Below are 24,959 nucleotides of genomic sequence, written 5' to 3' on the forward strand. Positions count from 1 at the left end.
GTACAAACCTACACCCTAGTTCAGAGGGTACTTAAGCATATTCTCATCTTTAGACATCTGCTTATGTCCCTTATTGAACTCAGTAGAATTTAAATATGTATTTACAGTTATGTACATACTTAAGTGCTTTGCTGAATTGGGGACCTAAGGAAAATTAATTAAATATCTGGCCCAGTGAGTTTTTTTTTTAGGGAACAGGTCTCTAATATGCTAATATTAATATACTAATTCTGGGTTGGATCATTAGTCTGCAATCTAGCTCATTGCTGGGCTGGCTCTGGAGCAGGTCCCCAGAGAGACTTTGACTTGGGAAGTTACAATTTCTCTCCCAGTCTCCTCCTGGCTCCAGTGAGGAGGTACGTGGTGACAAGAATACACCTATCACATTACTTTATACAGTCCTTGATGCGCTGGTGTAACTACACCACTGGGCAGTTTAGGGATGGAGTCAAGGCTGTCCCCTCCCCACCCCTTTCTGCCCAGCTGCACAATGGTGAGACACAGCAGTTCTGCAGAGATTACTCCCCCCAGCCCCACCATGTAGGAAGCAGTGGTGCAGTGCACCAGTGCAAGGGGGCTCCTTTCACCCCCTCTGCTCGCTGGAGCTAGTGTGCAGGATGGGCCATGATTTTGTTGGTAAACACCATGGCTACAGCAATTTGCACGACATGATATCAAATAATCAAATAGTCATCTGGATGAGGTGCAAAATCTGCATATTTTTTGAAATCTTAAAGGTATCAATCCCTTTTCTGTCCTCCAAAAGTGCTTCAAAAATTTAATTGTATAGGACAGGAGTGTTCTAAGGGACTAAGGGAGTGTTGTTTTGTTTTAAGCGCCATACTGAAGAAAACTGTTGTACCAAAAGAAAAGAAGAGGGGTTATGTCCAATTCATGCAAGAAAGTATTTAACTCAGATGAATGTACTAATTTATTCAGCATATTTCTGTAGGATCCGCGTTTTATCCTTTTTTAATTAACTCATTTCAAAGCTTTCAAACTTGTACAAAAATATTTTATTGGAATTTCATTACTATTGTTTTCCTTGGGAAGGCAGCCTATAATCTTCATGATATTATTGTAAAGCCATCACTAAGCAACATGCTTTGGCATTTGTATAAGCTTTTGTCCTCCTCCTTCCCCACATCCAAATGCAGACATTTGCATTTACTGTTAAAATATTATGGATGCTGACACCAGTTTAGCCACAAGACCTGGTGTTTGACTGTCTCTAATTGATTTAATTATTCATAATTGCTCAGTTGGGTCTTATGAGTACTTTAGCATGATTAAAGGGGAACATACAACTCTGCAGCTAATGATGTGTTCCGTCATAATTTACAACCGTGAAGTTGATAGAGTTAAATTGTATAGGCATAATACACTTCTAATCTTGTTTTAGAATGGTATTTCAGACCTAGTTAAAAAAAACCAACAAACAAACAAAAAACAAACCACACTTGCTCTACATAAACGAAGCTTAAAGAATGATTGGAACAACCTGGAATCTCTTTTAGTTTGTTTAAATAAAAAAGACACTAGATGAACTCATCTATGTCTGTAGAGTGTATGATTCCATTGTAATGCATTTCCTTTTGTTGTCTCCTTCTCTCTATTGAGATGTATTTACTAATTTGATGCTAAAACCAAAGTGGTGCTATTTTATTTGAAAAATACTAAGGCATCTGTGGTTACACAAATATAAAAATAACTTCTGTCAACATGATGCATCACAATGATCATATACGGGTGGTTTTCTTAATTGTCACCAAACATGTTTCCATAATTAGTTCAAGACAAGCGATTTAGACAACGTGGTGTACATTTTATGAGACAATGTCCTTAAAAACTAATGTTGAAAGACAACAGTCCTTTTTGTGTTTGGACAGTGGCTTGCACATTGTGAATGTTATTGGACTACAAATAGTAATACTAAAAATTGTGTGTTCTTTGGTAATTAGATAGCTTTAAAAAAGGGGCTTCTTCTAAACAAAAGTGTATCTTATTTTCCTAAAGGTTACTTTTGAGGAGGAGAACACATGCGCACACACACACTGCTACAGTGTGAATGATGATGAACTTTTTTTTTAGATTTATATAATCATGAAATTGTTCGTTAGTATTAAGTTCTGCCTTTCAGCTGAATTCACTTAAATCAGAGACTGCCACAGAAAGAGAGCAAGCCCTATTTACAGGATGAGGTTCAATTTGGTTAGGTAGACCAGGAAAGGATGCAAACTAGAAAAGGCATCATTTACATCCTAATATTAGAGGCCATGTGGCTTTGTCTGGAATCAACCCTAAGAGGTAGCATGGCGTTAACTTTATATAGCCTTTGTATTTTTAACTCCTCTGAACAACCCAAAAAAAAGAATCTTCCCCCTAATCATTACACACAATGGTTTTGTGGACCTGTAGATAGACATAATATGCAACAGTTAGATATGAAATGTATTATCAAAAGGATGTAATTACAATTATTTATTTAAGCTGATTCTGAACCAGAGAATTCTGATATGAAGCTGGAGCCAGTAAAGGCTTGAAAAACTACTGACAATAAGCAATTCTTCATGGAACAAAACTATTACAATAGAGAGCCTTTGATCTTGCCTGTCTCCTGTTGCCAATTGAACTTTGTCACCATGCACTGTCATCCACCAGGGAGCACTTTTGAATTAAGCAGTCTACAGCAATTTAGTCTGTTCCAGCTTTGAAGTGCCAACATCAGTCAGGCCAGTACTAACTTTTTTCATTAATTTTTTTTTTTTGAGTTCTCTTAGGAGTTGTGCAGCCCTGGCATTTAGATAACTAAAGTCAAGAAACCAAGGCACTAAGACATCAAAAGCAAGAGAGGCCCCTAAAATACAAACGTGAACAATCATTAGGCTCTAATGGTGCACTTCATTAATGTCCACTTCAAAGCAAAAGTTTACTGACTTTGGGATTGACTAATTTACACATTGTGGGAAATTGCTGCCAGCCATGCATGTAACCACTAAATGTTTCTGAAATAAATAGAAACGCCCTCTTCCTTCAGAAATCAGGAACTGCAAACTGAGCCTTTAATTGCAAGATGGCTTTTCATTTGAATTGGAAGTGTGGTTATTATACTGTCTAGTGTATAAATCACTAAAGCTGTGTGTGAATCACAGATGCCAATCAGCACCTTTCTGCAAATTCTTACTCCTCCTCCTCCACCCCAGAAGAGAATATTACTGATACTTTTCTCATGGAAACGTTCATCTGTTTGGCACTTTCATTAACAGGGGCTAAAACTCTCTAAAGTTCTTAAGTGACTTAGAAGTGTAAATCCCATTTTTGAAAGTGACTAAGGCGCTCAGGAGCCAAAAGTCTAATTGAAAGTCAGTGGGACCAGGGGTATGCGTACACTTCAGCCTCTATAATGGCATGGCTAGGTGTTGCAGCCGTAGTGCTGTAATGTAGAGACAAAAGGGTTTTTTCCATCTGTGTAGGTAATTTGCTTCTCTGAGAAGGGGTGCCTAGATGGATGGAAGAATTCTTCCATCAACCTAGCTGTGTCTACACCAGGGTGGAGCTCAGGGCACAAAATTTTCCACAACCCTGAGTCATGTAACTAGGCTGATCTGAGTTTTATGTAAAAAGAAAAGGAGTACTTGTGGCACCTTACAGACTAACAAATTTATCTGAGCATAAGCTTTCGTGAGCTACAGCTCACTTTATCGGATGCATTCAATGGAAAATACAGTGGGGAAATTTATATACACAGAAAACATGAAACAGGTCTTGGGCTCTGGAGTGCCTAAATCACTTTTCAAAATGGGACTTTATCTCTAAGGTCTTGTCTATACACAAAAGGTGTACCACTTTAAATATACAACTGTACTTAAATATACAACTGTATATTTACAGTTGTATCCAGTTGTATATTTAAAGTGATTCAACCCCCTCCCCCACATGTATAAATGGTGCCTTTATACTGTTATAACTGCATGTATGCTAGAAGTTTCACAGTATAATTATCAGTTAAAAATCACACCCCTTATTGACCTACTGGTCCAAATATTGTATATCGATCAGGACTTTGGAAAATGTTACACGGCAACTCTACTAAATCAAAGTAAATAGTGCTAACAAGCAAATTTACACCATACATAGTTCAAGTTATACAATCTGCAGCAATATTTGAGATTTTGTGATTTTCAAATTGTGAACAATTGAGTTGGATGACACAGGAAGCTGACCATGACTCAGAAGTCAGTGTAGCCCAGGAAGAGTGATATTCAGGATTTAATCATAGTGAGTTGATACTATAATGCTAAATATAATTTGTCCTGGTCTATACTAACCACTAAGTATCAGAGGGGTAGCCATGTTAGTCTGTATCCACAAAAACAACGAGGAGTCCAGTGGCACCTTAAAGACTAACAGATTTATTTGGGCATAAGCTTTCATGGGTAAAAAAAACATTTCTTCAGATGCAAGTCATGGTAGTATCCTGCCATCTAACTGTACTGTTCCCAGTCTTTTTCAAACAATCAACTCTTGTAATGTAGATGAGCCCCACAGGAGCTATAAGAGATCAGCACCTTTGCAAACCAGGCCACTGGTTTTTCATTAGCAAAAGAGTTGAAAATAGCCTCCTAAAACAGTATTTGGACAAAGTTGTCAGAGAGTTACACTTACACATACATTCTTGGAAAAGGAAAACTATTAGACATGGATTGGCCAAAACACAGAGAGAGGTTGCCCATGGATATGATAAAAAAAAAAACCAAAAATGGGGGGAGAAAATTGTAACTCTGCTGCTTTGCATTTCAACTAACTTCCTTAATTATAGAAAATTTTTAGCAATTACCTCCTCTTTCAATAAAAGTTCTGCCTTCATGCCTGGCAGGGAAGCTGACTTGCCATGGGCAAGAATGGCAAAAAGAAGAAGAAGAAGAAGAAGAAGAAAAAAACACCCCACTTAGCAAACCACAAATTTCAGAGACCTAGTCACATCTGCATTTTATCAGCTTTTTCCGGATAGTATTACACCAAACAATTGTCTGCAGATCGGTAGACAGCTGAGACTTTAAAGTGCTGAATTACTGAGAAAATGCTAGAGATAAAAAACAGCACATGTATCCTATCAGTATAATGAAACCAACCTGCTGCCAGCGCCATAGTGCCTTAGTTCTAAGTACCCTGTAGAGGAACGGAAGGCTTTCATTTAACTCTTAAGAGGAAAGTAAGGGAAAGAAGAGTAAAGGTCATCTAATACCAGCCTTAATCACAGAACAGAAATACTTTTAGATATATGAAGGGAGGAATGCTTGGTGTTCAAAATTAAACACCAACAGCAGACAACAAGAGGATGCCTACTCATACTGGGGCAAGCATTTCCTGTGGGAAATTCCCAAGCCTTACCTTGACGTCAGCAGCAGTTACACATCCATGGAACACAGCAAAGGATAAAACTAAAATCAAACATGTAGGTATTCCGGATTAATTCAATCTACTCATAAACTCTCAAACAGAAGGTAGATTCAATAGATCAGCCAGAAGGTACTTTGGAAATGAATAATGGATATTTCCTGAACTGAGCATGGTTATTATGCATCAGGGCTACTACCTAGTGGCAGATGTCTAGGTAGAAGTCATGTTTAGAAATCCAAAAGGGAATCCATTAGTCATGAAAAAGGGTTTATTGTAGTATTTCTCACTATTCATTGTTTGACTTCATGTAAGGATTGCAGTGTAGATTATATCTGAGATTTGATTACTCGTCCTAGCTGAGCATAACATTTAGGCAGATGTCAGAAGTCGATTTACTCAAAAAAGGTGCAATCCTGCACCCACTGAAGTTAGTGGTAAAACTCCTGGGGTGAAATCCTGGTCCTGTTGAAGTCAATGGGAGTTTTGCCATCGACTTCAATGGAGCCAGGTTATTATCCCCAAGGCCTTCCACAGGAATAGAATCAGCCTTCCAGTGACTGCATGAGACAACAGAGATTATTATTCTCATAATTTAATGTTTCTATTACAGGAGCACCCAGAAACTCCAATCAGGACCAATGCCCCTTTGTCCTAATTGCTGTACACGGGGCCGGATTAACCAAACATATTTGTGGGCCCCCATAGAGGCAATGGAGCATGGTCTGGGGAGGTCAGTCCCCTGAGTGAGGGGCCAGCCAGAGGCAATGGGGCATGGCATGGCAGGGGCGGCCCTGCTCTGCCCAGTGCGAGGGCACTATTTACTAACCGGCAGTTGCCTGTGCTGTCAGCATGCCCCTTCCCCTTGGGGGTGGGCATATGCCACATCACACAGCACCCCCCGCCCAACTCTGCCCAACTCCCTATGGCCAGAGGCCCCCTGGACCCACTGTGCCCAGCACCACCCCAGACCCACCCACAAATGCACAGCGCCTTGCACAACACCACCCCTGCCCACAGCCCCATCACAACTACCCAGCACCCCCCACAGAACTCTCACTCCCTTGTGCCCCAACACACACAGATCCTCCTGCCCCTTCACAGCCCAGCACCCTACCTCCCCAGCACTCCCCACAGATCCACTCCCCCAAGCCTTGTCTCCTGGCCACACTCACTGGTCCTGCTGGGAGGTGACTGTGTCTGCTGGGCTGAGCTGACAGCGCAGCCAGTGCTGGTCCCAGGGCTGGGAATCACTCTGGCCCCTTGGGAGTGGAGCGATCAGCCAGGCCAGGGCCTGCCCTGGCCGGGGCTCCCTCAAGACGCACTTTCCTGGAGGGGCCCAGCCAAGCCCTCTGCACTGTCTCCCCACACATCTGGCTGAGACTGGTGAGGCTTCTGCACCAGTCTCAGGTGGCTCAGCTCTGGGTCCTCACAGGTGGTGGGAAGCAGAGACTGCCCAGAGCCGGAGGTGCACTGGGGTCCGGCCAGGGGGCTGAGAGGAACGGGGGGTGGGGCCAGGGAGTGGAGAGGAGCCCTCGGCCAGCCGGCAGGCAGGCCGAGAAGAGCAAGCGGTGGGTGGGGGGAGCCAGCGGGGTCTTGGGGCACAGTGCAAGCAGAGCAGGCCAGGGCCCCTTCTCAGCGTGGGCCCAGCTCCATGAAGCCACTGGAGCCATTGTAAACCCGGCACTGGCTGTACAAAGATAGAGGTAAAAAATAATCCCTTCAGAGATTTAAGAACAGCAACACGGGAAGGATGATGGAAAGGAAAATAATCAAATTTAAACAATTTTTTGTAGTCATATACATTTCCTTTTACTAGTTTTGTAATTGTAGCCTTTTATTTTATTTGAAGTTAATTTAGTAATATTGTATTACACCACCGTGAGTTCAGCTCTGGTGCCTACAGTTTCAAGCTCAACAAAGTGAAAGTCACCTCCAGTACTTGCTTCAGATTTACAGTCTCTAGGAACTCATAAAGACCAAGGATAGTGACCACACACATTTCACAAGTACACGATCTCGACTGCTTTACAGGTTTTATTAAAGTTACAATTGAGGTTATGACTACCCAAGCATATAGAAATCCTATAAAGACCTATGCACAAGTTATAAAGGTAGTCAAACTCACATCCTTAATGAGATTCTTTGGGTCTAATGGCTGCCTTGCCAACTGATCATCCGTAGAGGATTGGTTCCTGCTGGAGTTTTCCCATAGGGAACTCATTTTAGCCTGTCCGGGAGCCCTCTTTTATCTTGTGATTCTGACTGTACTTCATACCCCACGCATGTGCATGAAGGTGTCCACTCTTTTTTCCCTTATTTGTATTGTGTCCTCTAACAATACGGGGGTGCCCATTTTTCATAGGTTGTTTATAGTTCCTTTTATTCTCATTAGCATTTGCGCACATAGTGCACCCTGTGGCTAGGGCGCGTGGTAGAAAAGAAAGTGCCTCTAGGGCATTTTGTGACTCAAAATTAATCTTATGGACAATTTTTCACAATATCACCCATTGGTACATCTTTTCCCATAACTTGTGGCATAGGGTCATTCTTTGGTCACTTATGTCAAGTATTTCTTAACTCTAAGGCCTAGTATGGCTAACCTGACATCATACAGGCCTCAGCTTAGTGGTCTGCATTTCAGCCCTACTTTGATACTTAATACATACTTATCACTTCTAAATACTTATCAATCTTATACTTCTATCATTCTAATCTTACAATTTAAATCTATTCAACCTATGATGATTATATATAAGAGGACATGTTAATTAATCATAACATCAGAAAATAAATGAATGATAAAATGAAGTAATTGGCTACATAATTAAATACATAAGTATGAACTTTCCCCAATTATCCCTTAGGCATCTGCCCCAAATATCCCTCAGTTTAGCCATTTAAAACTGTCTGATTTCTTCTAGATGTTGTGGCAGAAACATAGAGTAGAGATTTGAAGAAGGAGAGAGACTAGCTTTCAAGTAAGGTATTCCAGGCCTAAGGGGTGGCAAAGAAGAAAGCACAAGAGACATTTATAGGGAGAAGATGGCAGTTCAGGCAGGCATTATTGGCAGTGTAATTTGTAATTAAAGGGTGCCTTTTATATATGTTAGCCCAAACAATTTGAACACACCATTTAGATTTTTCATGCTCATAATAATTGATACTTTATTTTAGTGTCAGGTTTCAGAGTAGCAGCCGTGTTAGTCCGTATTCGCAAAAAGAAAAGGAGTACTTGTGGCATCTTAGAGACTAACAAATTTATTTGAGCGTAAGCTTTTGTGAGCTACAGCTCACTTCATTGGGTGTTTAGTGGGTGTTTTCAATTGAGCCTTCTGACAGTGACACGCACACATTTTAAACAACTATATCTATATTCTTGGAATTGGGCACACCACAGGTGCATAACTGAGGTATATGGAAGTAAAGGAAATGAGGAAGTGCAAAACTCACTCATATACTTCATGTATAAGTCAATTCCATTTTTAACGTGCTCTGCTGTGCAACCAAGTGTGAAACTGAGGGGAAATTTTTATGAATAAAACATGTAATTTAGCCTTATTGACACTTATTTTTATTGGCATTCTCAGTGAAATACAGTGGAGAACTGTACTTTGCAAGGTTTGTTTTGAATTCTGTGTTCAAACACAGGCTTCTTAATAGGGTGTCCAAATCCCACAAAGTGGCATGTAGGCATATAAAACGGGATTTTATGCATTTAAGATCTTATTTGGGCATCCAACTATGAGCTCTAGGTGTCATACATATACCATTTATAATTAAAATTGGGTTCTGTCCAGGCTGAAAGCTTGCTTGTGTAAACCTTCTGGGATTTATCACTTGCAGAGCCTTATAGCTTGCTGTCTATTAAAGAAAGAGTAGGTTTACTTACAAATTCTATACAAGATGGATATTCTGTGTCAAAGGAACTAAATAGTGAGTTGTGAGAAGATTAGAGGAAGGTTGAAAGATAGGAGTAAGTGTCCAGTAACTTTATGGGGCAGTATACGTGGGATACAGTACTCAACCTATGTATTATAATTACAAAGAATGTGAACAATTAAATCAATCCCCTCAATACACAAATATAGAAGATTTTAATTTTGTTTACAGAGCTCGGATTTCAAAACTTTTCAAGCAATAGTGCATGTCATTCACTTATTGTTCCAATTCCATTCTTCTTTAATGTTGATTGATTTAAAAGGTTGTCTTTAATTTAAAAGCTGTTTTCATTTTAGTTTTCATCTTTCTGTCATGTTCCAAAGGAGATTAAATTGAATTATAAGTATAAACAGAGTTTTGGTTTTCCTCATTGGTTTATCCCCAAGGATTGCAAATAAGCATCTTTCATTGCTCCCACCTCCAACCCTGAGACCGCTCATCAGGAGGCTGTGGCCACTGACCATCTCAGTCCTTCCTTAGCACACCTTGTTCTTTGTGCACCAAGATTAGACTCATGGAATCTAAGGCCAGATGGGACTGTCGTGATCATCTAGTCTGACCTCTTGCACATTGCAGGCCACAGAACCTCACCCACCCTCTCCTGTAACTGTCCCATAACCTTTGGCTGAGTTACTGAAGTGCTCAAATCTTGATTTAAAGACTTCAAGTTGCAGAGAATCCACCATTTACTCTAGTTCCAGTCACAATATGATCAGTTTTTAGACAGCAAAGGGAAGGGGTGAGTACACAGACATGCCCCACAGCAGTGGAAATACAGCTGGAAAGGACATACTGTACTACCTGTACAATGCAGCATTCCATATATATGCAAAAAAGATAGAAGTGCAGGTCATACTGAAACAAAGAGAGGCCTGTATACTGCTCTGTGCCATGCCTCAATATGATGAGACCTAGACAGATTGGAAATTGACAGATGAATAGAACACAGATTCCTAGATTCATAGATACTAAGGTCAGAAGGGACCATTATGATCATCTAGTCTGACCTCCTGCACAACGCAGGTCACAGAATCTCACCCACCCACTTTGTCCTTCATGCAGTATTTTGTATCCACTTCATTTTATTGGGATCCCATAATTAAAATCACTGTACTCTGGGTATCTCCAGTTTTACTATAGCCTTCAGTTTTTGTTGCATTCTCAACCCTGCTCACAATGTGCTGGTTGCCTTTAGCACTGCTGTTCATAGCATGGCATTGTCTCACTTAGCTCCACTTGCAAATCACGGCCAATGCACTTTCATTTTTATGATATTTTCTTACATAAACCATCACTGCACATCAGGCAAAAGCACATTGTTTGGCCTTTTTATTCGAGATGGTGTGTATGACTCCTGGCCTATTGTTTGCCTGACAAAGTCAGGCCATGGCTTGTGTCTGGTAAATTTCCAATGCAGCATGGAAAACTGAAAATAAAATCTCTTAAAATAAAACAAACACCTTGGGGGTCCAAAAGGTCAGTCCCACCCTCTCTGAAGTAATGTCAAGGTGCTGTAGGTCAATATTTTTAGCTTTATAGCCTTGAAAGTGTCTTTTTAATTGTAGACATCTCATTCCTGCTTGTTCCCTACTTAAGGACAACCTATGAAAATACAACTAATTGTAGCAGCATATGAGCAGTGGGATGACAGAACTTGTCCTGCAAATACCTGATGCATACAAGGCCTATTGGCACTTCTTTGATTAGCACTTCTGACTTGTATACAGGAGCTGGAGTGAGGCAATTATTTACCCAGTTCTGCTGAACTATCACCCAGATTTTCTTTATCATTTGTCATTTTAGAGAATCAGCTAGCAAATTGTTTTGCTTCCAAGACACTTATTTTAGGTTTTTAATTGAATAGCATATTCTTGAACATGCTAGTGTGTGTCAAGAGCTCCTTGCAGGGTCTCTCTTTCACCTTGAATTGGGAAGGAATCAAAATTAATCTGTGCAATTTTGAATGTATATTTATGTACAATTTAAATAGATTTTATAGGAAAAGGCCTATTTTGATAAGCTCTTGGCCTAATGTTTCCTGGGTGGAGTTTATCTCTACTTCTTTGATTGGGAGGAGATCAAATGCTGCTGGCTCTATGTTTTTCAGCCTATTATAGGAATTCTAGCCATTGATCTGGCCATCCATCTGAGATAGTCTAAGGTATGGCAGCTAGATTAGAGAGTGGAACACAGATTGGCTGGCTTCAAGACAACACCCACAAAAACATTTTTACAGGCATATTCTCATCTCAGTGCATATAGATTCATGCATATAACTCCTGTTAAAACTGACTCCCTGAGACAGAAGGGGTCCTTTTCATCAAAATGAGACCTACAGTATATGTCCTAAGAGATGAAAAGCAGCAATTCATTCCCAGTCAAGTGAGTTATGCAATGGCCAGCCAAGAACCATTAAAGGAAAACTACCTAGGTGTGGATTAATTTTCCTCCCATCTCAGGGTTGGAAAGATATGGAAGTTATCAGGACCAATGGAAAAGAAAATGAGATGCATTGATTGAAAAATGGGTCACATGGTCAGGGGTAAGCACTCAAACCCTCTACCACAAACCCTTCTGAAGAAATAAACAACAATTAATGGAATAGAATCCAAGAGAATTAGGTGCTCAGATAAAATGGTGATGGGAGCCATATGAGAATCCTAATAGAAATAGGGGGGAAATATCCCACAACAGTCCTGAACAGCATGTGCAGAAACATGTGAAAAGAAGTAGTCAGTCCACCTCTGTCAAAGTACAGAAAGAAAATCTTAAGAGTATGTGTCTGCGTATATGTGTATATAACACACACACAATTATACACACATACATATATATTATCTATTAACATGGCATTTCTTTAGCAAACTATTGGTTTCTTTACATTCTGTGATTCAAATATATGGATTAGTTAAGATCAAGTGAACTCTAGCCCCAAATATTTAGAAAAAGTTGTTCTGCTATTGACACTTGCTATATGTTCTCAAGTTCCTATCACAATTCTTTTTATTTTGGATAAAATATCTGAAAACTTGTTCTATACTATTGCATACAAATAAATGTGTTTTACTTGGTTAAGTTATATGACCTAAGTGTTGAGATGTGGCAGTGCCTAGTTAGGCATCCTGCCCATCACAGAATTTAAGATAAGAACCAATTGTATGTATTAATCAAAATAATGGTAATTATGTATAAAAATATTTCTGATGACAGTACTCTGAGCATCTGACCAATTTTAGATGCTGAGCTAATGTACTGGGAGTTTTTCTGGTTTTCTCACTAATCTGTTTTTGTCTTTTTTTGGGAGTTTGTCCTGATATTTTGATTCCTTCCTATCCCGCAGTGGTATCAACCTTGATTCCTTGACTCTTCAATTATATTTTTATAACTTTTCTCTTCCACCCTTTCTCTATTCTGCCTCTTTCCTTTCTCATTCATGAAAAGAAGTAATATGTCAAAACACAACATTCCCAGTAAGTTCTTGGAATGTATTGGGGACAACTGTGGAGAAAGTAGCTCAGGAGACAGTCATTTTAGATTTGATTTTAAGCAACAAGGAGGAATTGGTAGAGAATCGGAAGGTGAAAGGCAATTTGGGTGAACGTGATCATGAAATGGTAGATTTCGTGATTCTAAGGAAAGGAGGGAATGAGAACAGCAGAATAAGGACAATGGACTTCAAACAATCAGACATTAACAAACTCAGAGAACTGGTATGAAAGTTCCCATGGGAAGAAAATCTAAAGGAACAAGGAGTTCAGGAGAGCAGGCAATTTCTCAACAAGTAATAATAAAGGCATAACAGCAAACTAATCTCATGTGAGGGAAAGTCAGGAATAATAATAAAAGGGCAATATGGTTCCATGAGGAGCTCTATAGTGACCTGAAAATCAAAAAGGAATCCTACAAAAGGTGGAAACGTGGCCTACAAAATAGGACAAGTATGTAGGAACAAAATCAGAAAGGCTAAGGCACAAAATGAATTACACCTAACAAGGACATAAAAAGGCAATAAGAGGAGGTTTTAAAAATACATTAGAAGCAAGAGAAGGATTTAGGAAGCCATAGATCCTCTACATAGTGGGGAAGGAGCACTAATAGCTGATGACATCAAGAAGGCTGAGGTGCATAATGCCAATTTGGCTTCAGTCTTCACTAAAAAGATTAAACGTGACCAGATACTCAACACAATTAATATTAACAACAAGAAAGAAGGAATGCAAACCAAAACAGGAAAAAAATCAGGTTAAAGAATACTCAGATAAGTTAGATTTATTCAAGTTGGCAGGCAGGGGTCTGATTAAATTCATCCTAGGTACTTAAGGAATAAGATGAAGCAATCTTGGAACTGTTAGCAATTATTTTGGAGAACTCCTGGAGAATGGGTGAGGTCCAAGAAGACTGGAAAAGGGCCAATATAGTATGTACCATCAAAAAGGGGAACAAAGAGGACCTGGGAATTTATAGACCTAATAGCCTAACTTTGATACCTAGAAAGATACTGGAGCAAATTACTAAACAATCAGTTCGTAAGCACCTGGAGGATAATAGGGTTATAAGTATCAGAAGGGTAGCCGTGTTAGTCTGGATCTGTAAAAGCGGCAAAGAGTCCTGTGGCTCCTTATAGACTAACAGACGTATTGGAGTGTAAGCTTTCCAGTATGTCTGTTAGTGTATAAGGTACCACAGGACTCTTTGCCACTTTTAAGGTTATAAGGTATAGCTAGCATGGATTTGTCAAGAACAAATTATGCTAAACCAACCTAATTTCCTTCTTTAAACAGTGTTATTTGCCTAATGAAGGGGGGAAGCAGTAGATCTGATACATCTTAATTTTAGTAAGGCTTTAGACACAGTCCCACACGATATTCTCATAAGCAAACTAGGGATATGTGATCTAGTTGAAATTATTGTAAGGTGGGTGCACAACTGGTTGAAAGATCATACTCAAAGAGTAGTTATCAATGGTTCTTGACAAACTAGAAGAGTGTATTTAGTGGGGTCCTGCAGGAGTCAATCCTGGGTCCAGGACGATTCAATATTTTCATTGATGACTAGGAAAATGGAGTGGAGAGAATGCTTTATAAAACTTTCAGATGACTCCAGGCTGTAAGAGGTTGCTAGCACTTTGGAAGATAGAATTAGAATTTAAAACAACCTTGACAAATTGGAGAATTGGTCTGAATTCAACATGATGAAATTCAATAAAGACAAGTGCAAAGTACTACACTTAGGAAGGAAAAATCAAATGTACAACTACAAAATGTGGAATAACTTGCTAGGTGATAGTATTACTGAAAAAGAAATGGGGTTTATAATAGGTCACAAGTTCAATAAAAGTCAACAATATGATGCAGCTGCAAACAAAGCTAATATCATTCTGGGGCTTATTAATAGCAGTGTTGTAGGTAAGATGCAGGAGGTAAGTGTCCTGCTCTAGTCAGCACTGATAGGGCCTCAGATGGAGTACTGTGTCTAGTTCTGGGTGCCACACTTTAGGAAAGATGTGGATGAATTGGAGCAAGTCTAGAGGAGAGCATAAAAAATGCTACAAGGTTTATAAAACCTGACCTACAAGGAAAAGTTAAAAAACTTTTGTGTATGTTTAGTGTTGAGAAAAGAAAACTGAGGGGGACCTAGTAACAGTCTTCATATATGCTAAGCGATGTTACACAGACAATTGTGATCAATTGTTCTCCATGTCCAGTGAAGGTAGGACAAGAAGTAATGTGCTTAATCTGCAGCAAGGTAGATTTAGGTTAAATATTAGCAAAACCTTTCTAACTACAGGGTAATTAAACTTTGGAATCGACTTTCAATCAAGGTTGTGGAATCCTTGTCATTGGAGGTTTTTAAGAACAGGCTGGACAAACACCTGTCAGGGATGGTCTAGGTTTATTTGTTCCTGCCTCAGTGCAGGAGGCTGCACTTAATTACTTCTCAAGGTCTCTTCCAGCCCTATACTTTTATGATTTGATGATTTCTATGATTCTATGAAACATTTACATAGAGCTGGACCCTGAAGCAAAGCCATGGACTAGAACTCCCCTTTAGCACTAAAACTTTATTCAGAATTTGGCTCTACATCTGAATTTGGCAGGTGGGTGCCATTTCTATAATGAGTCAAACCAAAGCCCTAGGCCTTAACACCCCAAAATTGAGCAGGTCACAATCCAAATCTGAATTTTGCCTTTTGGGTCCATCCATAATTTCACCCAGAGTGACCCTCAAATGTAAGCAACTTGGTATAGTCTGCAATACTGGGACCTTCAAACCTAAGAGTCCTTAGCAGAGTATTTAATTAGAGCAACTGGATGAATATAGATGCCACAGGGCAGGAAAGATGGATACATTGCCAACTCTTCAGCTGATTTCATACTGCAAAGTTACTGGAATTACTGGGGAAAAAATAAGATCTTCTTTTGCTTCATGCACATCAACTGTGAATACGAAACATTGAAAATAAGCAGTTACGAGCCCCACAGACCCTAACATACCAGTCTCCATGACAACATGAAACCCAGAGAAAGGAAAAATATTCCTAAGGGAAAGCTGAGAAGTGCAAAGAAAATGTTTAGAAAAAAAAAAGTGGGATGTGGTGTTTGTTTTTGTTAGCTGAGTCCTACTGTTTGAAGTCCCTTCTTGTTGTTAGATTATTTTATCTACTGCTCCTCAGGGAACAGACACTATGCTATCACTTTGTATACACTGATAGTGCTATTGCATTTGGGCATAGAATTGTATGGCATTTCATTAGAGAACTTCATTTTCCCTAGCACTGTCCGAGCACAGAGCCTATGTGATACGGAGCAAACTTGCTTCAATTTTGTTTCATCTTTAAGCTTACAAGTTTAGGATGTCTTTAAATCATTGGAAAAATTTAAAAATGGGGGAAGGGGCAATAAAATAAAAACAAACAGTGCGGGAAAGAGACACATTTTCTAAATAACAGTGCAAAATAACCTGTGAGAAAGCTTAGAGGATCATATGAGAAAGTATCATAATAACGGTAATATAAATAACAGGCAACATTTTCAAAAGCACCTAAGTAACTTTGGAGTCTAAGTCCCATTGGCATTCAATGGAACTTAGGCTCCTAAGTCACTTAGACACTTCTGAAATTTTTACCCAACAGAAACAGTAATGACTATTATACAGCACTTTTTATTCTGAAGGATTCCAGAGCATTTTAAATGACTGCACATGTATGGATACAGAGACACATGTTCCTGCAGCTACTACTGAAACACAACCACTTTTTGTGCGGATTACGACAGTTTTTTCACCATGAACAGCAGTTTAGGAAAAGGAAGAGGGCAAATTAAGTGTGCAAAACTACCCTAATATGCTTTCACTAAAATTAGTGGGTAAACTCCCATTGACTCCCGTGGTCACAGGACCCAAATTAGAGATTTGGCCAGGACATGGATAAATCCTCTAATTTCATGAGATGCCATGGGAATTTTTATGAGCACAAATGGTTAGGAATTCAGTTGTACATTATATAGACTGTATTTCCAGCAATACAGCACTAAGATGATTCTGGGACACTGGTTCTGTACTGGCCCAGTGGGCAAGTTGTCTACTCCAGAAACAGCAATATCATCAGTGACTTGAAAGGAAAGAATGAAAACGTCTGTGTAAATTTGAAAGAAAGAAAAAGACCACAGAAAGAGTCTTGTGTATGTGTAAACGCACCACTCAATCAGACTTGTATAGTAACACAATGGACCCATCTACCTCTTTATTTCTAAGAAATCAGTCTCATACATAGATACATGGTGTGTTGACTTCAGCTACCTTTATACATCTTGTCATGCCAGCATAGCTATTGAAAATGAATTGGAAAGAAAACAGTGATGGGAACCTTGACATTGTCATGTGCCTTCCCTCCCAAAACATCTTAAAGTAACTAGCAGGTATTACCGATGTAGGAGTCAAACTGCTTTATGTATCTGGCACACAGATGTCTGATTTTCTATGTCCCAGTTACCCAACAGCAGACAGATGTTTTGGATGTAGAATGGTGGGGGAAAAGTGTATCCCACCATTTTGTCCTATAGTGAAGCAAATCTGCCAATCCTTACCCACCATCTCATTTACTTCTTGTACTCTAGCTGATACAGAAGAGACCTCTATCATCATCCCCTATTCTACTACAGTGTGGAAGAGTGTTTGGACTGAAATTAGATAGGCTGTGCTGTGCTTTTACACATATAACACATACTGCAAGTTCCTTAATCCTCGCTTAAGGAAGTTCTCCTCTTACAATAGCAGCAGTCATGTCAGTCTTTTAACACTGTGCTATTGTAGGAGGAGAAAGGTGTGAGCTATTTGTGGTGTTTTCAAGCATGCTGTTAAGCAGTGGTATATATTTTTTTCATTTGTAACACCGTAGCACAGCAAAGTAAAACAGCCCACTGCTTCTATAGCATTCACCTCCAATCAGCTATCATTTTACTTACTTATTTTATTATGAGAGATGAATAACCTAGAGCCCAACTTGCAGTGGTTCAGTTCAACCACATGTTTCTTCAGTCATGATTTTTCTCAGAATACTTTAGAACGGGGGTGGTTGGTTTAACAGGGGTTGGTCTTTATTACAAAGCTTCTCATGCAAGAGCAAGTATAAATCAAACATATGTAAAGCCAGCAATTAGCATAGTACTGGGAAATTCACCGCCAAATACAGGTGAATATTGCCCTATTTGTAGTGGGGTTTGTTTTATTAGTATATGATTTTTTCACTTTAATATTGGGCCTGATAATCCTAGTCTCACTAAAGAATAAGCTCCCATTTATCTTCATGGAAGAAAGAACATGGAATTTATTCTTAGAAATTGAGTGTCACAGGACTGAGTTGAACTCTAAGCCCTCTTAAAGGGCCAGCTCCTCATGGTGCCTCCTCAATCCCCCATTGGTAAATTAGTCTCCATTGGCAAAACTGAGATCCAGTGAAGAAGCATTTCAGTACATTCTGATATCAGAAAAGAAAGCCAAACCGTAATAATGAGGTTCAGCAAAGAGACTGGGTGTAATAGAACCTAAAGACTATTGTAAATGGCATTTGAAATGCCTGCTTGAACAGGTGGAGATGCATGTTGTATAAGTTTCTACACCAGGCTTACAGCTATATTCAAGGAACCAAAATCTGCCCTCAGTTACATCTGTCAAGCACATTGACTTCACAGGGATTGCAGGAATATCAATCAGGGCTGAATTTGTAGGCCAGTCTGTTGGCTTCAGTCACACAGTGCAGTCTGAGGTATGGGAGTAACTAGTCCCATATGATACAGGGACCTTTCATATCAGATTTCCTCTGAAGGCCACACCCACTGATGATGGGACTACTATTTTCTACCCAATGTACACCTTTTAGTTGTAAAATGGTAAGTACAGTTCAAGATCTTAAAGCATTAAAGAGGTTAATAATATCAGTATTTCCTATAAGCTGGTAGCAAGCCCAGTTTTGAAGATGTCAGTGACTTACTCCAGCTTTACAGAAGTGTAACTGATAACAGAATTTGATCCCATATGCATACGGGATCAAAATAGGCTTGAAGCATACGTTTAGCTCTTTGTGTATAATAACATACTGTAAAATGAACTGCTCACCTGTCCTTACTGTAGGTATCATTTTACTTTGATCCTCTTTGCTGCAAACTGTAGAAACACTAATAGATAAGCTCTTTTCAATACAAATGTGTTGTTGTGTTCATACCACCTTTAAAAATAAAGATACAACACTGTAAGATATAACGGTCAATGTGGCACATACTATCTTCATGAATTGCTGGCTGTTCTTTTTTCAGAGGATGATAACTAGCTATCTAATCAAAATGCATAAGCAGTGTCTGCCCCCTCCACCCCCAGATCCATTCATTTTCTACTCATGATCTCTGCTTGGGGTAGTATAATTGCTTTAGACATAATTTACTGCTTACTTGGTAATGCAGCATTTCAGCCTCTGATAAAAACCATATCAAGTCACAGCACTGGTCCTCAGCTTGAAAGGGAGTTCATGTAATCGCTTTCTTACCCTAACCCATTGCCATATCATTTTTGCGGGATGAGGGGCTGAAAAGTAATCATTGTTAAATGATGCTGGCTCCAAAGAGGGGCTTTGACTTCTCAGCCTTCCCACTCTTCTTTGTCTCCTGCTTCTTTTATGGGGAGGCAGCAGGGAAACTTTTATAGTTTGAATTTCATGGAAATAAAATGAATATAATGGCAGACCATAGAGACATGAGACAGCTATCCTAGCACAGGGCAAAGATAAGTATCCCAGAACTAAACTTTGGGGGCTGCAAGGGGGAGTTGATTCATCATGATGGTGTAGGAGTATAGAGAGTAAAGTCTTGAACATTTTGTTTCAAATCTGTGGGTATATCTATGCTGTAGCTGGGAGTGTGCTAAAAGTAGCAGATTAGATGCTGCAGCATGGGTGATGGCTCCTCCAGCTAGCCACCAGAGTTTGGACCCAGGTCGTTGGGCAGGCTTGGACTTGGGTGGCTAGCCCAAGCCACCGCCAGTGCTGTAATATCCACATTACTATTTTTAGGGCACTAGCTTGAGTGGAGCTATCATGAGTCTGCACACCTGGGCTGGGAAGCCCACTTCCAGCTGCAGTCTAGACATACTCTGTGTGCTCCTAAATGTTTCTGTTGTAGCTGGTAATGTTTAATAGTAAAGACTGGAAGTTAACATAATAAGTAGAATTTAACAAGGGTGGGACTCTATAAGAAGTCCCTCTTTAACAAGGGTGGGACTCTATGCAGGGCGTAGTTAATTAAAGTCTGTCTTGTGAACTGAAATCCTTGAATGAAGGATGTAATATGGTAGAGGTAAAAAGGTGGGTTAATCCCTGGTCCCATTTAAGTGAATAGGAGGTTTGTCATTTGCTTCAATGGGATCAACACTGGAATTTATGTTATTGCTGATGGGCTCAGTCTCCCCCAGCCCTGTCACCGCCTCCCTCCCTCCCCCCATCAATGCACAGAGGCATCCTCTCTGCAGGATGATACCATACTTTCATGTGGAAAGGGGTGTTCAGCTGCCTTCATAGAAACATCCCCCTTGCCTTATGCCTGGACTCTGTTGAAGGTACTCTGTAGATGTGTTGATCTGTATGGGGAAGGTAGGCAACAGATGGGCCAGGGGAGCAGTGGCAAGGCAGATTGGTGGACGGAGTACATACCATCTACACAACTAGACCTGTGGAGCTCAGAGAGAAAACTAATACCACCTCAGACCTGCTCTGCCATGGACATTTCAGTGTAAAGGGGGAGAGAGGATAATTCCATCTCCATGCCCAGGTATTCCTTGGTCTCTGTGCTGGGACTGTCAAGGCTGCTAATTAGTGTCAATTATGGATTTTTGTAACGGTTAGATAAGCAGCCAAATGTATTCTCACTGGAGTTCCACCAGTGGAAAGAAGAATAGAACTTGGGCTGCATCCCCTAGGAACTGGACTGAGGTAGTTCATTTCACATGGGTGACTGAACAGTCATCAGATGGTACAGACTTTTGGTACCTCTAACCCTATGAATCTAAGTGTGCAGAATTCCGTCAGCAGAATTCCACAATTCTTTCTCTGGTCTGGATTCACAGCTTCCACTAGTTCAACTTGCACAGAACTTGACTGTGTCAATCACTTACTTCCCCTGCACCATGTAAACATATTTTAAAAAACAGAGCATGGAAAGCATGATGCTAACATTATTATAGAACACTCAATTATATTTTAATACAAAGCAGAAGCTATTTTAAAAAAATCACATTCTGATTCAAGGTCAGAAAGCAGCAGACACACCTTTGTCTAGAATCCCATTTCGCTATTGCAAGCTATGGTTCAGCCTGAGATCTTAATAAGGTTTTTAAGGTGATGTCCTTACAGGTCACAAGCCACTAGTGCGCTCTATAATGATAGGTTGAATCTGCTACCAGCCATCTAGCCTCTGCCTTACAGAGCAAAATTTTGCCTTCATGTACACTCCCGCAGCTCCACTACAGTCAGTGGTTCACAATTCAGTTCAGATTGTTTATTTTACCTTTGACAGTAAGGCTACATCTACACTACAAGCTAGGGGTGTGATTCCCAGCTTGCGCAGACATACTCTTGCTAGCTCTCACTGAGCGAGTGTGCTAAAAATAGTAGTGTAGCTGCAGTAGCATGGGCAGTAGCAGCAGGGTGAGCTGCCCCAAGTATAAACCAGTCTGAACCCCGGAGTACGTACTCAGAGAGACTAGCTTGTACCACTGTTCACAGCTGCCTGTGCTATCGCAGCAACATTGCTATTTTTAGCATATTGGCGTGATGAGAGCTAGCATGAGTATGTCTACATGAGCTGGGAATCACACCCCTAGTTCCAAGTATAGACATAGCCTAAGTAAAAGATTGATAACCCCTCTTCCATCTAATCAAATGTCACTGACTCTGTGCCCAATCCCGCAAGGTGCTGAGCGTGCTCAACTCTCAGTAAAGTTAATGGGTGTTCTCACCTGGCAGGATCATGTCCTTAGAAATGACTGCATTTCGATGGTGGGATATCCAAGCTGTAGTTCAGAGGGAATCAGATGTTACTGTAGACAGGTAAGCATTCATGCCAGCTGGCTTTTAAAAGTTGATAAGCCCTGTGCTGACTAGGGTTGTTCTTTGAAGTTGTAAAATGGTCTACTTTTACTTTGGCAACAAAGTAAAGGTCAGTATTTAGCACAAGCTACTACGGCACAGAAAGAGACAACAAGCATGAAAACAGGGTTTACAGTGGATGAAAAGGTAAAATAATAGGTGCTCTACAGTCGATAATCTCCTTTATATCAAGGAAGAGAAAGAAACAAAGATTTGTTACAGCTGGGAGTCAAGAAGCCAAGGTACTTTACAACAAAAAGTCTATTCTGGTACCTACTGAAAGTTAAACTCACAGATCTAAACTGGCATCTCTGCTCTTAACACATAACTCAAGACTCTTTACAATCAATACCATTGAATGTAGAAACCTTGTCTATTTAAATAAAAAAATATAATAAACAGTTTTCTTGGCTTTGAACACAGGACTGTGTTCTACTCACACATGAAAAAAGATGTTAGCATATTGTCGGGACCCGTAGAAGCCAGGAAATTAAGACAGAAATGCTGTCCTCAGTTCACCCTGTTGTGTTTCAGCATTGCAGCTCATATGTTACATAAAATCACCTACTATATTACAGCCCGCTGAAAGAGTATATCAAATGCATTACCTAGGAATAACAGGGTGAATTCAGGATGAAGTTTTAACCCTGAATTAGGAACCGATCCTACAAAACTCCCTTTGAAGTTGGGAAATGTAATGGAGTTTTGCCCAAGTAAGAATAGCAGGAATGGGCCTTACACTTATTCTGTGAGTTTATTGATTCCTTAAAAGGTTTGGGTTTTTTTCTCCTGCTGATAATAGCCCACCTTAATCGATTAGTCTTGTTAGAGTTGGTATGGCAACCCCCATTTTTTCATGTTCTCTGTATATATATATCTTCCTACTGTATTTTCCACTACATGCATCTGATGAAGTGGGCTTTAGCCCACAAAAGCTTATGCTCAAATAAATTTGTTAGTCTCTAAACTGCCACAAGTACTCCTTGTTCTTTTTGCTGATCCAGACTAACACAGCTACCACTCTGAAACCTGTTTTTTTACTGAATATTTAATGTGCACTTTTCCTTTTCTTTACATGTTAACTTTTTAAAAATGAAAAAGCATTTATGATTTTTTTTAATCTTGCATTGGCCCAGTAGACTCCAATGTTTTAATGTTTGCAAATGTGTATTCTTTGCATCACCAAATATAACAGCTCCAAGAAATTGTATATCTGTATTTAGAAAGCTGGAAAAAAGTTGGGTTGATTGTTTGTTTGTTGAGGGGAGGGAGCGATCTACTTACTGGAACAAAAGGATCCTTTTCAGTATATAGGCGTATATAGGAGTTATATGCGTATAGGAGCATAGAGGTATATAAAGTATATAGGTTATAGGAGTACAGGAGTATATAGGAGTTAAATGAATGGTCTATGGCCCTGATCCTACAATGCACACATTTAATTTCAAGCCTGGAACCACTCACACGCTTGAAATTACGCATGTGCATAAATCTTTGCAGGATTGTGCTCTGTGATTGACATGCTTGCATATGCTTAGATAGGGCCTGATTCTGCTATCCTCTAGTATATTACTCTATAAATACTTCCAGCCTGAAATCAAACAAGGTTCCACTCAACAGGAGTAAGAGTGGCAGAATTGGCCCTATGGTAAATATTTGGTGTGAATTTTTAAAATAGTAAACTTTAGCGAGCATCCACAGTAAACTACATTTTAATACATTTACATGGTAATTTGTTTATTTCTAAAATATCTAAAGGCATCAGTCCATGTTATGGACTAGTGAGATACAGAAATTCAGATCAGAAGACAAAACTATTTGAAACCATGAGCTTCTATTTATTTATGGCTATTTCTTTATTTAAGGTATACTTTTGTCAGTAAGAGCTTACTAGGGCAAATTATAGGTTCAAAAACTGCTACTTACTTATTGGCATTCATGCTCTAAATTTAAATATGGCCTCTGGATTTTCTTTAAAATTCTCAGCACGAGTGAGGCTAATAACCCAAATGTTAGTCCAAAGTATAAAATTGTAAGACAAGCATGTAGGTTTCTAACTATACCTCTGCCATTGCAGCTGTTCTCATTTAACAGATAACATTCTCATATCAATATAACTTTGCCATAGCAATAATCATGCACCTTAACTTGAAACTGAAACTGGAGTATAGGTTTGGGCTACATGCACAGGTACTTTAACCTTCTGGTTTAAATCCATGCAGGAAGCACTACGTTCTCTTTTCACATTCATTATCTCTGGTGTATTTAATGTGCCATTTGCATCAGAACTGTGTTTCCAGTAGCTGAGTTTGGGTTGCTTTCTCAGGGTAAAAACTGTTAGGTTTAGATTTATGAATTGATGAGATACCCACACTTTATTCCTATCAGATCAGCATTTTAATACAATACTGTATATAAATATAATGAAATAAAATGGATGGAGGTGATCATTTCCAGATAGATTTCTCCATATTCCCAATGACAGATAAATTGTTTTATCTTTTCAAGCAGCTACCATCCTCCACAAACAAGACACCATTTACCAAACAAGTATCTTTTTGTAGTAAGTAGAAGTAAGATGGTAAGGTCCCAATCCTGCAAACTCTTACTGATCGTGGATTACACATCCCTGGACCTGGAACGAATGTGTTCGGGGGGATGTGCAAGGAGCCTTTCTCCCATACACGCTATATACCCCACACAAGTGATAGGGGAGCACAAAGACTGCTCCCTCCATTCAGCTCCAGGTTGCAAATTTTCTACAAAGATGTCAGGAAGAACGCTTTGACTGTCCCCCTTCCTCATGCACTGTGCAGCTGACTGGTGGTGAAGAGGGGAGCCCCGCAGGGGGAGTCCACTAACTACCCCCAGCATGCCAGGGAGTTTGGGGAAGGATGGTATCACCTGAGGTGCAGCCCTTCCCCGAGTTCTGCACCTGCCCCTACTCATGACTGTGGTTCTCTCAGTCTTGCCCCATGCAAGTAATCTCTAT

The sequence above is a fragment of the Dermochelys coriacea genome, chromosome 4, assembly GCF_009764565.3.
Source record: "Dermochelys coriacea isolate rDerCor1 chromosome 4, rDerCor1.pri.v4, whole genome shotgun sequence".
Classification (NCBI taxonomy): domain Eukaryota; kingdom Metazoa; phylum Chordata; order Testudines; family Dermochelyidae; genus Dermochelys; species Dermochelys coriacea.